Here is an 11,911-nt window from a genome sequence, read left to right on the forward strand (position 1 = left end):
GTACCTGGAGCCACACAGCTGAGGTCCAACTGACAAACCAGAACACACACACGTACCTGGAGCCACACAGCTGAGGTCCAACTGACAAACCAGAACACACACACGTACCTGGAGCCACACAGCTGAGGTCCAACTGACAAACCAGAACACACACACGTACCTGGAGCCACACAGCTAAGGACACACTGACAAACCAGAACACACACACGTACCTGGAGCCACACAGCTGAGGACACACTGACAAACCAGAACACACACACGTACCTGGAGCCACACAGCTGAGGTCCAACTGACAAACCAGAACACACACACGTACCTGAAGCCACACAGCTGAGGCCACACTGACAAACCAGAACACACACACGTACCTGGAGCCACACAGCTGAGGACACACTGACAAACCAGAACACACACACGTACCTGGAGCCACACAGCTGAGGACACACTGACAAACCAGAACACACACACGTACCTGGAGCCACACAGCTGAGGACACACTGACAAACCAGAACACACACACGTACCTGGAGCCACACAGCTGAGGACACACTGACAAACCAGAACACACACACGTACCTGGAGCCACACAGCTGAGGACACACTGACAAACCAGAACACACACACGTACCTGGAGCCACACAGCTGAGGTCCAACTGACAAACCAGAACACACACACGTACCTGGAGCCACACAGCTGAGGACACACTGACAAACCAGAACACACACACGTACCTGGAGCCACACAGCTGAGGTCCAACTGACAAACCAGAACACACACACGTACCTGGAGCCACACAGCTGAGGTCCAACTGACAAACCAGAACACACACACGTACCTGGAGCCACACAGCTGAGGACACACTGACAAACCAGAACACACACATGTACCTGGAGCCACACAGCTGAGGACACACTGACAAACCAGAACACACACATGTACCTGGAGCCACACAGCTGAGGACACACTGACAAACCAGAACACACACATGTACCTGGAGCCACAAAGCTGAGGACACACTGACAAATCAGAACACACACATGTACCTGGAGCCACACAGCTGAGGCCACACTGACAAACAAAGAACACACACACACATGTACCTGGAGCCACACAGCTGAGGCCACACTGACAAACCAGAACACACACACGTACCTGGAGCCACACAGCTGAGGCCACACTGACAAACAAAGAACACACACACACATGTACCTGGAGCCACACAGCTGAGGACACACTGACAAATCAGAACACACACATGTACCTGGAGCCACACAGCTGAGGACACACTGACAAACCAGAACACACACATGTACCTGGAGCCACACAGCTGAGGACACACTGGCCATCACACAGACACTGGCGCTTGTTGCCACAGTCCTTGTCCTGTGTACAGGGTTTTGGACACATCCTTCTCCGGTCGTTACCCAGCAGCCTCTCTGAACACGCATCAGATGCATGGACTAGGAGAGAGACAGAGGTGGAGAGATGTGGCCCTCTAGCTCAGTTGGTAAAGCATGGTGATTGCGTGGTGGGTTTGATATCCGGGACCACCCAAATGAGAACTTTTTTTTATGTCTGCATGGCTGTAAGTCACTTTGGATAAAAGTGTCTACTAAATGGCATATATTATTATAATATGTCAGGGGTCTTCAACCTTTACTTGCCCAGGGACCCCTCCCAGGTAAACTGGTCACACAGGACCCCCTCCCAGGTAAACTGGCCACACAGGACCCCCTCCCAGGTAAACTGGCCACACAGGACCCCCTCCCAGGTAAACTGGCCACACAGGACCCCCTCCCAGGTAAACTGGTCACACAGGACCCCCTCCCAGGTAAACTGGCCACACAGGACCCCCTCCCAGGTAAACTGGTCACACAGGACCCCCTCCCAGGTAAACTGGTCACACAGTACCCCCTCCCAGGTAAACTGGTCACACAGTACCCCCTCCCAGGTAAACTGGTCACACAGGACCCCCTCCCAAGTAAACTGGTCACACAGGACCCCCTCCCAGGTAAACTGGTCACACAGGACCCCCTCCCAGGTAAACTGGTCACACAGGACCCCCTCCCAGGTAAACTGGTCACACAGGACCCCCTCCCAGGCAAACTGGTCACACAGGACCCCCTCCCAGGTAAACTGGTCACACAGGACCCCCTCCCAGGTAAACTGGTCACACAGGACCCCCTCCCAGGTAAACTGGTCACACAGGACCCCCTCCCAGGTAAACTGGTCACACAGGACCCCCTCCCAGGTAAACGGGTCACACAGGACCCCCTCCCAGGTAAACTGGTCACACAGGACCCCCTCCCAGGTAAACTGGTCACACAGGACCCCCTCCCAGGTAAACTGGTCACACAGTACCCCCTCCCAGGTAAACTGGTCACAAAGGACCCCCTCCCAGGTAAACTGGTCACACAGGACCCCCTCCCAGGTAAACTGGTCACACAGGAACCCTCCCAGGCAAACTGGCCACACAGGACCCCCTCCCAGGCAAACTGGCCACACAGGGAACCCCTCCCAGGCAAACCGGCCACCGAGGGAACCCCTCCCAGGCAAACCGGCCACCCAGGGACCCCCTCCCAGGCAAACCGGCCAACCTGGGACCCCCTCCCAGGCAAACCGGCCACACAGGACCCCCTCTCAGGCAAACTGGCCACACAGGACCCCCTCCCAGGTAAACCGGCCACACAGGACCCCCTCCCAGGTAAACCGTCCACCCAGGGACCCCCTCCCAGGCAAACCGGCCACCGAGGGAACCCCTCCCAGGCAAACTGGCCACACAGGACCCCCTCCCAGGCAAACCGGCCACCGAGGGAACCCCTCCCAGGCAAACTGGCCACACAGGACCCCCTCCCAGGTAAACCGTCCACCCAGGGACCCCCTCCCAGGTAAACCGTCCACCCAGGGACCATAGCCGCAAGTAGGGGTGCTGCTACCATAGCCGCAAGTAGGGGTGCTGAGGGTGCTGCAGTACACTGCCCAACCATAGCCGCAAGTAGGGGTGCTGAGGGTGCTGCAGTACACTGCCCTACCATAGCCGCAAGTAGGGGTGCTGAGGGTGCTGCAGTACACTGCCCTACCATAGCCGCAAGTAGGGGTGCTGAGGGTGCTGCAGTACACTGCCCTACCATAGCCGCAAGTAGGGGTGCTGAGGGTGCTGCAGTACACTGCCCAACCATAGCCGCAAGTAGGAGTGCTGAGGGTGCTGCAGCACACTGCCCTACCATAGCCGCAAGTAGGGGTGCTGAGGGTGCTGCAGTACACTGCCCAACCATAGCCGCAAGTAGGGGTGCTGAGGGTGCTGCAGTACACTGCCCTACCATAGCCGCAAGTAGGGGTGCTGAGGGTGCTGCAGTACACTGCCCAACCATAGCCGCAAGTAGGGGTGCTGAGGGTGCTGCAGCACACTGCCCTACCATAGCCGCAAGTAGGGGTGCTGAGGGTGCTGCAGTACACTGCCCTACCATAGCCGCAAGTAGGGGTGCTGAGGGTGCTGCAGTACACTGCCCTACCATAGCCGCAAGTAGGGGTGCTGAGGGTGCTGCAGTACACTGCCCAACCATAGCCGCAAGTAGGGGTGCTGAGGGTGCTGCAGCACACTGCCCTACCATAGCCGCAAGTAGGGGTGCTGAGGGTGCTGCAGCACACTGCCCTACCATAGCCGCAAGTAGGGGTGCTGAGGGTGCTGCAGTACACTGCCCTACCATAGCCGCAAGTAGGGGTGCTGAGGGTGCTGCAGTACACTGCCCTACCATAGCCGCAAGTAGGGGTGCTGAGGGTGCTGCAGTACACTGCCGTACCATAGCCGCAAGTAGGGGTGCTGAGGGTGCTGCAGTACACTGCCCTACCATAGCCGCAAGTAGGGGTGCTGAGGGTGCTGCAGCACCCCCTGAAAAATATACATTTTAAAAAGAAATACAAAATTGGTGAACTGGGCCTTTATTACTCCTGTATAAGTGGGGAAATTCACTAACAAATGCATTCAATACATTTGCAGTCAGGAGTGTATCAGCATGCCCCAACCATAACACACAACCAAAACCACAGCCTATGTCAATACAACAAAGACAGGAACAAATATTCAATATACTTGTCTCCAGCAGGTATATCTCTCTGGTCACTCCCAAAACCAATTCTTCCTTTGGCCGCCTCTACTTCCAGTTCTCTGCTGCCACTGACTGGAACGAACTACAAAAATGTCTGAAACTGGAAACACTTATCTCCCTCACTAGCTTTAAGCACCAGCTGTCAGAGCAGCTCACATATTACTGCACCTGTACATAGCCCATCTATAATTTAGCCCAAACAACTGCCTCTTTCCCTACTGTATTTATTTATTTTACTCCTTTGCACCCCATTATTTCTATCTCTACTTTGCACATTATTCCACTGCAAATCTACCATTCCAGTGTTTTACTTGCTATATTGTATTTACTTCACCACCATGGCCTTTTTTGTCTTTACCTCCCTTATCTCACCTCATTTGCTCACATTGTATATAGTCTTATTTTTCTACTGTATTATTGACTGTGTTTGTTTTACTCCATGTGTAACTCTGTGTTGTTGTATGTGTCGAACTGCTTTGCTTTATCTTGGCCAGGTCGCAATTGTAAATGAGAACTTGTTCTAAACTTGCCTACCTGGTTAAATAATGGTGAAATAAAAAAATCGCAGTGCTAGCAGAGGGAACACCCCCCTATCCACATCCACACCCTATCCACATCGATGGAACAGTAGTGGAGAGGGTAGTAAGTTTTAAGTTCCTCGGCGTACACATCGCAGACAAACTGAATTGGTCCACCCACACAGACAGCATCGTGAAGAACCTCAGGAGGCTGAAGAAATTCGGCTTGTCACCAAAAGCACTCACAAACTTCTACAGATGCACAATCGAGAGCATCCTGTCGGGCTGTATCACCGCCTGGTACGAAACAGCTCCGCCCACAACCGTAAGGCTCTCCAGAGGGTAGTGAGGTCTGCACAACGCATCACCGGGGGAAAACTACCTGCCCTCCAGGACACCTACACCACCCGATGTCACAGGAGGGCCATAAAAATCATCAAGGACAACAACCACCCGAGCCACTGCCTGTTCACCCCGCTATCATCCAGAAGGCGAGGTCAGTACAGGTGCATCAAAGCTGGGACCGAGAGACTGAAAAACAGCTTCTATCTCAAGGCCATCAGACTGTTAAACAGCCACCACTAACATTGAGTGGCTGCTGCCAACACACTGACTCAACTCCAGCCACTTTAATAATGGGAATTGATGGGAAATTATGTAAAATATATCACTAGCCACTTTAAACAATGCTACCTAATATAATGTTTACATACCCTACATTATTCATCTCATATGTATACGTATATACTGTACTCTATATCATCTACTGCATCCTTATGTAATACATGTATCACTAGCCACTTTAACTGCCACATTGTTTACATACTCATCTCATATGTATATACTGTACTCAATACCATCTAGTGTATCTTGCCTATGCCGCTCTGTACCATCACTCATTCATATATCTTATGTACATATTCTTTATCCCCTTACACTTGTGTCTATAAGGTAGTAGTTTTGGAATTGTTAGCTAGATTACTTGTTGGTTATTACTGCATTGTCGGAACTAGAAGCACAAGCATTTCGCTACACTCGCACTAACATCTGCTAACCATGTGTATGTGACAAATAAAATTGGATTTGATTTGATTAGCTGTGACACCAGAGATTCTGGGTTCGAGCCCAAGCTCATTCGTAGCCGGCTGCGACCGGAGGTCCATGGGGCGTCACACAAAAAAAAAAGTAAAATGTAAACAGGGCTGAAAGTGACTGGTAACAGGATATACATGTATACAGGGCTGAAAAGTGACTGGTAGCAGGATATACATGTAAACAGGGCTGAAAAGTGACTGGTAGCAGGATATACATGTAAACAGGGCTGAAAGTGACTGGTAAGAAAGTATTTCCCAACAGTGCAGTAATATCTTTAATAATAATATTCTAAAAAAACACAAGAAGTAAGTTGAAACAGAAGAATGCAAATATACATATATACACAGTCAGTGCAGGCACCTTATTCAGTGTGCAGAGGTACTGTTGAGGTGGGTTTAAACTTAAAAAGTGACTGGTAGCAGGATATACATGTAAACAGGCCTGTAAAGTGACTGGTAGCAGGATATACATGTAAACAGGGCTGAAAAGTGACTGGTAGCAGGATATACATGTAAACAGGGCTGAAAAGTGATTGGTAGCAGGATATACATGTAAACAGGCCTGTAAAGTGACTGGTAGCAGGATATACATGTAAACAGGCCTGTAAAGTGACTGGTAGCAGGATATACATGTAAACAGGCCTGTAAAGTGACTGGTAGCAGGATATACATGTAAACAGGCCTGTAAAGTGACTGGTAGCAGGATATACATGTAAACAGGGCTGAAAAGTGACTGGTAGCAGGATATACATGTAAACAGGGCTGAAAAGTGACTGGTAGAAGAATATACATGTAAACAGGCCTGTAAAGTGACTGGTAGCAGGATATACATGTAAACAGGGCTGAAAAGTGACTGGTAGCAGGATATACATGTAAACAGGGCTGAAAAGTGACTGGTAGAAGAATATACATGTAAACAGGCCTGTAAAGTGACTGGTAGCAGGATATACATCTAAACAGGGCTGAAAAGTGACTGGTAGCAGGATATACATGTAAACAGGGCTGAAAAGTGACTGGTACCAGGATATACATGTAAACAGGGCTGTAAAGTGACTGGTAGCAGGATATACATGTAAACAGGGCTGAAAAGTGACTGGTAGCAGGATATACATGTAAACAGGGCTGAAAAGTGACTGGTAGCAGGATATACATGTAAACAGGGCTGAAAAGTGACTGGTAACAGGATATACATGTAAACAGGGCTGTAAAGTGACTGGTAGCAGGATATACATGTTAACAGGGCTGAAAAGTGACTGGTAGCAGGATATACATGTAAACAGGCCTGTAAAGTGACTGGTAGCAGGATATACATGTAAACAGGGCTGAAAAGTGACTGGTAGCAGGATATACATGTAAACAGGGCTGTAAAGTGACTGGTAGAAGAATATACATGTAAACAGGCCTGTAAAGTGACTGGTAGCAGGATATACATGTAAACAGGGCTGAAAAGTGACTGGTAGCAGGATATACATGTAAACAGGGCTGAAAAGTGACTGGTAGCAGGATATACATGTAAACAGGGCTGAAAAGTGACTGGTAGAAGAATATACATGTAAACAGGCCTGTAAAGTGACTGGTAGCAGGATATACATGTAAACAGGGCTGAAAAGTGACTGGTAGCAGGATATACATGTAAACAGGCCTGTAAAGTGACTGGTAGCGGGATATACATGTAAACAGGGCTGAAAAGTGACTGGTAGAAGAATATACATGTAAACAGGCCTGTAAAGTGACTGGTAGCAGGATATACATGTAAACAGGGCTGAAAAGTGACTGGTAGCAGGATATACATGTAAACAGGGCTGAAAAGTGACTGGTAGCAGGATATACATCTAAACAGGGCTGAAAAGTGACTGGTAGCAGGATATACATGTAAACAGGGCTGAAAAGTGACTGGTAGAAGAATATACATGTAAACAGGGCTGAAAAGTGACTGGTAGCAGGATATACATGTAAACAGGCCTGTAAAGTGATTGGTAGCAGGATATACATGTAAACAGGGCTGAAAAGTGACTGGTAGCAGGATATACATGTAAACAGGCCTGTAAAGTGACTGGTAGCAGGATATACATGTAAACAGGGCTGAAAAGTGATTGGTAGCAGGATATACATGTAAACAGGGCTGAAAAGTGACTGGTAGCAGGATATACATGTAAACAGGGCTGAAAAGTGATTGGTAGCAGGATATACATGTAAACAGGGCTGAAAAGTGATTGGTAGCAGGATATACATGTAAACAGGGCTGAAAAGTGACTGGTAGCAGGATATACATGTAAACAGGGCTGAAAAGTGACTGGTAGCAGGATATACATGTAAACAGGGCTGTAAAGTGACTGGTAGCAGGATATACATGTAAACAGGGCTGAAAAGTGACTGGTAGCAGGATATACATGTAAACAGGGCTGAAAAGTGACTGGTAGCAGGATATACATGTAAACAGGGCTGAAAAGTGACTGGTAACAGGATATACATGTAAACAGGCTGTAAAGTGACTGGTAACAGGATATACATGTTAACAGGGCTGAAAAGTGACTGGTAGCAGGATATACATGTAAACAGGGCTGAAAAGTGACTGGTAGCAGGATATACATGTAAACAGGGCTGAAAAGTGACTGGTAGCAGGATATACATGTAAACAGGGCTGTAAAGTGACTGGTAGCAGGATATACATGTAAACAGGGCTGAAAAGTGACTGGTAGCAGGATATACATGTAAACAGGGCTGAAAAGTGACTGGTAGCAGGATATACATGTAAACAGGGCTGAAAAGTGACTGGTAACAGGATATACATGTAAACAGGGCTGTAAAGTGACTGGTAGCAGGATATACATGTTAACAGGGCTGAAAAGTGACTGGTAGCAGGATATACATGTAAACAGGGCTGAAAAGTGACTGGTAGCAGGATATACATGTAAACAGGGCTGAAAAGTGACTGGTAGCGGGATATACATCTAAACAGGGCTGAAAAGTGACTGGTAGCAGGATATACATGTAAACAGGGCTGAAAAGTGACTGGTACCAGGATATACATGTAAACAGGGCTGTAAAGTGACTGGTAGCAGGATATACATGTAAACAGGGCTGAAAAGTGACTGGTAGCAGGATATACATGTAAACAGGGCTGAAAAGTGACTGGTAGCAGGATATACATGTAAACAGGGCTGAAAAGTGACTGGTAGCAGGATATACATGTAAACAGGGCTGAAAAGTGACTGGTAGCAGGATATACATGTAAACAGGCCTGTAAAGTGACTGGTAGCAGGATATACATGTAAACAGGGCTGAAAAGTGACTGGTAGCAGGATATACATGTAAACAGGGCTGAAAAGTGACTGGTAGCAGGATATACATGTAAACAGGGCTGAAAAGTGACTGGTAGCAGGATATACATGTAAACAGGGCTGAAAAGTGACTGGTAGCAGGATATACATGTAAACAGGGCTGAAAGTGACTGGTAACAGGATAGACATGAATACAGGGCTGAAAAGTGACTGGTAGCAGGATATACATGTAAACAGGGCTGAAAAGTGACTGGTAGCAGGATATACATGTAAACAGGGCTGAAAGTGACTGGTAGCAGGATATACATGTAAACAGGGCTGAAAAGTGACTGGTAGCAGGATATACATGTAAACAGGCCTGTAAAGTGACTGGTAGCAGGATATACATGTATACAGGGCTGAAAAGTGACTGGTAACAGGATATACATGTATACAGGGCTGAAAAGTGACTGGTAGCAGGATATACATGTAAACAGGGCTGAAAAGTGACTGGTAGCAGGATATACATGTAAACAGGGCTGAAAAGTGACTGGTAGCGGGATATACATCTAAACAGGGCTGAAAAGTGACTGGTAGCAGGATATACATGTAAACAGGCCTGTAAAGTGACTGGTAGCAGGATATACATGTATACAGGGCTGAAAAGTGACTGGTAACAGGATATACATGTATACAGGGCTGAAAAGTGACTGGTAGCAGGATATACATGTAAACAGGGCTGAAAAGTGACTGGTAGCAGGATATACATGTAAACAGGGCTGAAAAGTGACTGGTAGCGGGATATACATCTAAACAGGGCTGAAAAGTGACTGGTAGCAGGATATACATGTAAACAGGGCTGAAAAGTGACTGGTACCAGGATATACATGTAAACAGGGCTGTAAAGTGACTGGTAGCAGGATATACATGTAAACAGGGCTGAAAAGTGACTGGTAGCAGGATATACATGTAAACAGGGCTGAAAAGTGACTGGTAGCAGGATATACATGTAAACAGGGCTGAAAAGTGACTGGTAGCAGGATATACATGTAAACAGGGCTGAAAAGTGACTGGTAGCAGGATATACATGTAAACAGGCCTGTAAAGTGACTGGTAGCAGGATATACATGTAAACAGGGCTGAAAAGTGACTGGTAGCAGGATATACATGTAAACAGGGCTGAAAAGTGACTGGTAGCAGGATATACATGTAAACAGGGCTGAAAAGTGACTGGTAGCAGGATATACATGTAAACAGGGCTGAAAAGTGACTGGTAGCAGGATATACATGTAAACAGGGCTGAAAGTGACTGGTAACAGGATATACATGTATACAGGGCTGAAAAGTGACTGGTAGCAGGATATACATGTAAACAGGGCTGAAAAGTGACTGGTAACAGGATATACATGTATACAGGGCTGAAAAGTGACTGGTAGCAGGATATACATGTAAACAGGGCTGAAAAGTGACTGGTAGCGGGATATACATCTAAACAGGGCTGAAAAGTGACTGGTAGCAGGATATACATGTAAACAGGGCTGAAAAGTGACTGGTACCAGGATATACATGTAAACAGGGCTGTAAAGTGACTGGTAGCAGGATATACATGTAAACAGGGCTGAAAAGTGACTGGTAGCAGGATATACATGTAAACAGGGCTGAAAAGTGACTGGTAGCAGGATATACATGTAAACAGGGCTGAAAAGTGACTGGTAGCAGGATATACATGTAAACAGGGCTGAAAAGTGACTGGTAGCAGGATATACATGTAAACAGGGCTGAAAGTGACTGGTAACAGGATATACATGTATACAGGGCTGAAAAGTGACTGGTAGCAGGATATACATGTAAACAGGGCTGAAAAGTGACTGGTAACAGGATATACATGTATACAGGGCTGAAAAGTGACTGGTAGCAGGATATACATGTAAACAGGGCTGAAAAGTGACTGGTAGCAGGATATACATGTAAACAGGGCTGAAAAGTGACTGGTAGCGGGATATACATCTAAACAGGGCTGAAAAGTGACTGGTAGCAGGATATACATGTAAACAGGGCTGAAAAGTGACTGGTACCAGGATATACATGTAAACAGGGCTGTAAAGTGACTGGTAGCAGGATATACATGTAAACAGGGCTGAAAAGTGACTGGTAGCAGGATATACATGTAAACAGGGCTGAAAAGTGACTGGTAGCAGGATATACATGTAAACAGGGCTGAAAAGTGACTGGTAGCAGGATATACATGTAAACAGGGCTGAAAAGTGACTGGTAGCAGGATATACATGTAAACAGGCCTGTAAAGTGACTGGTAGCAGGATATACATGTAAACAGGGCTGAAAAGTGACTGGTAGCAGGATATACATGTAAACAGGGCTGAAAAGTGACTGGTAGCAGGATATACATGTAAACAGGGCTGAAAAGTGACTGGTAGCAGGATATACATGTAAACAGGGCTGAAAAGTGACTGGTAGCAGGATATACATGTAAACAGGGCTGAAAGTGACTGGTAACAGGATATACATGTATACAGGGCTGAAAAGTGACTGGTAGCAGGATATACATGTAAACAGGGCTGAAAAGTGACTGGTAGCAGGATATACATGTAAACAGGGCTGAAAGTGACTGGTAGCAGGATATACATGTAAACAGGGCTGAAAAGTGACTGGTAGCAGGATATACATGTAAACAGGGCTGAAAAGTTACTGGTAACAGGATATACATGTAAACAGGGCTGAAAAGTGACTGGTAGCAGGATATACATGTAAACAGGGCTGAAAAGTGACTGGTAGCAGGATATACATGTAAACAGGGCTGAAAAGTGACTGGTAGCAGGATATACATGTAAACAGGGCTGAAAAGTGACTGGTAGCAGGATATACATGTAAACAGGGCTGAAAAGTGACTGGTAGCAGGATATACATGTAAACA

At 47.1% G+C, this 11,911-nt stretch overlaps 1 long non-coding RNA gene across 1 annotated transcript; it reads right to left on the minus strand.

Annotated features, from left to right (window-relative positions):
* Positions 1-311: 311 nt before the first annotated feature.
* Positions 312-1,328, minus strand: LOC127914880 (uncharacterized). The gene is made up of 4 exons (XR_008089387.1): positions 1,102-1,328; positions 837-992; positions 681-732; positions 312-628 (listed from the first exon to the last, which is right to left on the minus strand). It is a non-coding gene; the product is annotated as an uncharacterized LOC127914880 (long non-coding RNA).
* Between the last annotated feature and the right edge of the window lie 10,583 nt (positions 1,329-11,911).

This window comes from Oncorhynchus keta, chromosome 34 (genome assembly GCF_023373465.1).
Source record: "Oncorhynchus keta strain PuntledgeMale-10-30-2019 chromosome 34, Oket_V2, whole genome shotgun sequence".
Lineage (NCBI taxonomy): Eukaryota > Metazoa > Chordata > Actinopteri > Salmoniformes > Salmonidae > Oncorhynchus > Oncorhynchus keta.